Source organism: Pogona vitticeps, chromosome 6 (genome assembly GCF_051106095.1).
Source record: "Pogona vitticeps strain Pit_001003342236 chromosome 6, PviZW2.1, whole genome shotgun sequence".
Lineage (NCBI taxonomy): Eukaryota > Metazoa > Chordata > Lepidosauria > Squamata > Agamidae > Pogona > Pogona vitticeps.
In genome coordinates, this window is record NC_135788.1 from 114,092,553 (window position 1) to 114,098,662 (window position 6,110).

A 6,110-nucleotide genomic window follows, 5' to 3' on the forward strand; every position below is an offset into this window, starting at 1 on the left:
CTCAGTATTTCTGATGTTCACATTCTGCTGCAACCAAAAAGCATTAAACTTCTCAATGATGCTCCAGCAAATATATATTTTATTATATAAACCAGCATATACTTTATTATTATGAGAAAGGGCTCCAAATGGTGCAGGCAAATTTTGACAAATGGTGCAGGCAAGTACTACGAACCTTCTGCTGCCATTTTTCTGAAGTTAAGATTTACATTTATTCCTATAATAAAACTAGAGCTGTAAGAGTATTGTGTCACTATCTTTGAATGTGTGTCTCACAAGCAAAATTTGTTCAGAAATTGAAAAATTTAGATGGGGACAAATTTCAACAACATCCGTGGTTCTCATTCACTCCAGTCTGAAGCACCAGCAGTTCATTCCTGAATAGCCTTTCCTGTAGGGACAACACCTTATTTTGGGTAGTAAACCTAAAGAAAGTCATTAAACAGTTTAGAGCCAAGTGCTCTGCTGGAGAAAGGTGTCTCAGTATGACCACTGGCATTGGAGATTTGAACTGTCATTTTGAAAAGTAACTTTTCCAACCTTGGTCTCCTCCCATTATAGTATTTTTAGATCTTTGGAGGGGTTGAAATAGTACAGCTTTTTGTTATGTGTCATCAAATAACATCCAATTTATAGTAACGCTAATTGGGTTTTCAAGGGTTGTAAGATATTTATAACTGTGGGACGTGGTGGCACTGCGAGTTAAACCGCAGAAGCCTCTGTGCTGCGAGTTCAGAAGACCAGCAGTCGTAAGATCGAATCCCACGCGACGGAGTGAGCTCCCGTTGCTTGTTCCAGCTCTTGCCAACCTAGCAGTTTGAAAGCATGCAAATGTGAGTAGATAAATAGGTACCACCTCGGTGGGAAGGTAACGGTGTTCCGTGTCTGGTCACACTGGCTACGTGACCACGAAAACTGTCTTCGGACAAACACTGGCTCTATGGCTTGGAAACGCGGATGAGCACCGGCCCCCTAGAGTCGGACATGACTGGACTAAATGTCAAGGGGAACCTTTACCTAAGATATTTATAAAGAGTGGTTTTACCACCTTCCCAATGACTTTCCATACACAGGTCTCTTGAGTCCTAATCCTTCACTCATGAGCATAATCATAAGTAGATAATGTTCACATTGTTAGTATTCCTAGAAAAAAATGCAGCAACCAGCCCTGCAAGCTGGGGCTACATAGACAATGGATTTTTGTCCCATGTTCAAATGGTGTGCTTCAAGAGAGATATCTGAGGATGAGGGAAAGTGACAGACATGTTCTGGTATCTCTCCATGCATATGATTTGAGAGAGTACCAAGATCTGGAAGACATGGAGTCTTTGAATAAGCTAGCACAATGCTGATCTACTGAGCGGAACGTAAACCAGCATCTTCTATGGTCTGACATGTACCCATGAAATCCCTAATCCCAATTTTACTGTCATGGGAAAGCAACGAAACAAGAGAAGTTTCTGGAACTCTTCATGGACTATCATATGTGCCTGGCGGATTGTGTGCAGACCTTTGTTAAAATGGGAGTGCTGCTCATAGGATAATTACTGATGAGCTTGCATAAGGTCATCCATTCCGGGCAGAAGGGAAAGTAAGAACTTTAGATCTGCAAGATTCAATGACTATCTTGTATTGACTCTGTGAATTACATTCTTTCAGGGGTCCGGGAATGCTACATGAAATTACTCTCTTCAAAATGGACAGGCCATCCTGATGGGTCACAACCAATGAGAATATGTCTTTGTCCAGAGTGGGCCCAATACTGGCATTGGCCTCTTGAGGTCCCTTGCAGCTTACAGGTTGTGACGGGCAACTGAAACCTGCTCAGCCGTAAGGCCCGGCGATAGTGGCTTCCAGCCCAGCCACAAATGTCCTTCAGCTGGTTCCTGGGTGCATGGACGAAGCTGTTGGTGTCTTTGCAAGGCCTTGTCAGCCCTCGGCGCAGCATCATGGTCCTGCAATAGTCCTGCTCTGGCAGTTTGGTCTTGGGGAAGTCATTGTGCTGCCTCCAAAACTTCTCTTGCCGAGGATTCTGGGAAAAGACTTGGCTTGCGACCAGGCAAGACACGAAGAAGAGAATCATCAGCATTGCCTTTCCTTTTAAAGGAAGTGTTGTGGCTGAATTTGGATGATTCTGCAACAGAACAAAATGAAAGGATTAGGCTGGATGTCTGCAACTTGTGTCCTGTGAACTGTTGTGGCCCATTGGACATGTCTTACTCATTACTGTATTTTTCCGTGTATAAAACTATACTTTTGTCTAAAATCTTTAGACAAAAAATTGAGGGTCGTCTTATACACTGAAATAAGCTGAGGAGAGAACAAACACAAGTAGAGGGGAAAGCAGGGATCAAAGCGATCCTGCAGCACTTTGATCCCTTTCCCCCTGCACTTGCTAAGCTTAGATTTCTTAATTTTGGATTAGAAAAGGGGGGGGTCTTATACATGGGGGCATCTTCTACATGGAAAAATACGGTACCCAGTCCAATCCTACTTCGCTTTGGCTTCTTTAGACAGAATAAGAATCTCATCCAGCCCCCTAAAGTTCAGTCAGTTCAACGGGATACACAGGTTAACAATGAATACAAATTCTATACTAACAAGCAGGTGAGGATGACATCTGGTCTGTAATCTGAGAAACACATTACAGTAAACAGGGTGAGCCGGCCCTAAGGCCTATTTATGGTGCCAGTCCTGCAATACATTGCATAATGACCTGACCTATGAGGGCAGGAAACATGCAGCGCCCACAGATGTGATTGGATCCCTCATCAGCCATTGCAATAGCTGATAGTTCCCCATGTGCTTTTCAGCCATGATCTGCTCATGCAGCAGAGAGATGGTTAGAAGGAGGTAGGAAATGGTGAAGGAGGCTTTACCCCGCCCCCCAGACTTCAACTGCAGGATGCATTTGTTTCATTTCTTTCCCATATAAACATTTAACTCACTGCAAACAAGAAAAAAAAATACTGCACAAAAGAGAACATTCTGCTGTCTCCATTCCCTGCTGTGTTAGCTTTCTTCATACAGGGAAATTATTATGCAAGATTAAATGGGAAAATGTGGCCATTATGATCGCACTCTCCTTTCTACCAGGGGCATACTTTGCCGTCTGTCCGTGTTCACTAGGAAAGAGGAGAGGATAGCTCTGTTTACATGTCCTATCATCCATCCGTGGACTTGGGAAAAACTTGGGTGACTACATTACCAAGAATCCCCCAGAAAATTATTGCAACAAAAGTGCTTTGCATAGGGACTCTTAGCTGAATTTCTATAATTGACTGAAGGATGAAAGGTGGAGATGCTACCGAGAAGCTGTGCTGTGTTTTTCTTGATGCAAAGTTTAGTTTTTGCATGTCAGCATTTTGTGTTTCTATATGAAAAAATTTTTTTGACTGCACTAGTCCCGGATTGGGAGCCTAGTCCCAACTCACCAATCGGCACACCTCCACTCTCTGCCCTCGGTAATGGCAGCGGTATCTGTGAGATAAGGCTATTTCATCTCCATCATCATTCCATGTCCGCATGCCATGCACAGGGGAGACACATGTCAGCTGCTTGGAATGCAAGGCAACTGCTGCCCATGCTGGGCAGCGGACATTAGGCGGCAGCAGAAGACAAAAAGAGAACGGACACCGAGAGAGAAATTCATGAGGTGAAGTGAGAACTTCAGGCTTGAATCTCTGCCTCAGGGAAGCTGCTGCAGAGATTAAATGCACGAAACTGCAGACAGCAGTTCTGAGGGCTGAAACAGAGCAAAGAGCTTTTGGCAAGCACAAAGAGGAATGGAGAAGCATGCATGTACACACCCATGCACAACTTTCCATCTTCTGTACCACTTTAAAAATGTGTTTCGCCGATCTCTTGCATGGGTCGCTTTTCCTTTAGGCAGCCAGGAAGTCCCTGCTTAGCTGCCTCCTTCCACTATGCTATTTATTTAATTCCTGTACCTCTTTCTCTCCCACAGCGGGCCTCAAAGCTACTAGCAATAACAGGAACCCAGCAAGCGCCAGTTAAAATAATAGAGCTGTTATAAACCATAAACTGTGTAGATTTGTCTTTAAATTCACACAGAGACAACTTTTCTGTGCCCAGAACCGAGCATATATAGGTTAAACATGGAAAACAGGATCTAATTTCAAACCTCAGCCTCGGAACATAGATAATAATAATAATTTGAAAATGGATTCCCTCACCACGTACAAAGAATCCCTCTGATTTTTAGCATCAGTTTAAGGGCTCACCCCCCACCCCATTCAATGCAAGTAGCTCCTCTGACCGACGAAAGGGCAGGCATCTCATTGGAGCCAAGAAATCATCATAGAACTGCAGAGTGGGAAGAGACTCCATAGATCATCTAGACCAGCCCCGGTTCAAGGAGGCATCCCATTGCTTCCCAATGTCTCACCCTCTCCTTGACGTCGCTCAGTGGGAACTCAAGAACAAGGCCATGCTTTGGGGACTATCTTAATGCTTCTAGAATGCCCCCAAAGCTACAAGAGTGGTTCTCAAAATTTGGTCCCCAGTACTTTTGGACTTCTATTCCCAGAAACCAGTATGAAGTACAACCACCTCTGGGGGTTCAAAAACAAACTATGAGGGGGCACCAGGAAATCTTGGTTTCTCTTTTCTATCTCAACCATCCCTACCTTGGATTATTTGACTGTATTTCTTTTTTCACTATTCCTGACCCCCAATGGGGATCCCCCATGCTGCCTTGAGCTGATGGGAGTTGTAGTCCAAGCCACGCCAAGGTCACCATGTTGTTCCCTGCCCCTTGGCTGATTGAAACAGGATTCTAGAGGCAGAAACGATTACAAATCACCCATGAGGAGATAAAGAAAACCCTCCAGGATTGTTGCATGTGGATGTCATTTTCTCTCTCTCTGTCTCTCTCTCGCCAGGAAGTTTGCAAATTGCTTTGTGACTGGCCTTCAGCATGCAATTTCTTTTAACTCTGATTTCTCAAACGCAAAAGACTGCCTTAGCCACAGTCTCTTCAACACATCATTTCTAAGATGGCATCATCTATAATGCCTGTTTCTCTTCTAATGCCTCTTTCTTTCCCTCCTCACTCTGAGCCATCTACTTGATCTTATCCAGAAAATTCTCCAACTCACCCAGACTCTTGACAGAACGAGGAGTTCAATTGTGTGTGACACCAAATGTTTTCCACTTTTCGCTTCATTTCCTGGGGCTCTTTATACACTGTCTCACTAGGTGCCCTGAGGATTAGCAGCAGTGGTCACATGGAACTGGACAGAACCTGCGGACGGTTAGTGGATGAACAACAGAGACCTTTGGGTAGGGTGGGCGGCATATAAGTTAAATAACTAAAATAAATAAACAGAAGGGTCGGGATTAAGAAGAACAAATGTATTGAGGCCCAAGAATCCTCTGACCTTTTGAGCGGAGGTCTCTCTGCGTTAATCAGTAAACATGGTCTAAGTTTCAGCTTTAGGGTATTTCCCTTATGTATGTAGTACTTAGTAAGGGAGTGTGAGTACAATCCGATCTTATTTGTTTGCAAACATTTGCTGTACAGATCAGGACTCTGAGCTGGTTTGGAGGTAGCTTGAACTGATTTGTTCTCAGGCTTGTGCTGGTAACTGTGTTTCTGGATCAGGCCAAGGGACTGTGAAAAGGGAAAAACAAGGGGCGATGACTTGGAATAGAGAATGTTATTTTGGGAATGCTATGAACCAGAGATGGGCACAAACTGGTTGGTCCCAGTTCATCCCAGTTTGTAAAGGTGGTGGCAGAGGTGCTGCTGCTCCCTTCCCCTGACTCCTACAGCTGCCTTTATAAACTGGGATAAACTGGGACAAACTGGTTTGTGCCCATCTCTACTTTAGACATTCAGTGCACAGACAAAGCTCCCACCAGCTTCCTTCTTTCCATCTGTCTTCTCCTCCTGAGAGTCATGTGTTCTATTTTTCCCCACATTCGTGTCCTTCCATATATCCACCTCCCATCTCCACTCTAACCTGTCTGGCACTCATCCTGAGGGGACAGCTGGGGGTGCCAAATTGTTAATGGCAAGGAAAGGTTGTCCTGCATCAAGGCTGGCAGGTATTCCTGTGGAGGTTCAGGCAAGACACTTCCCCCCT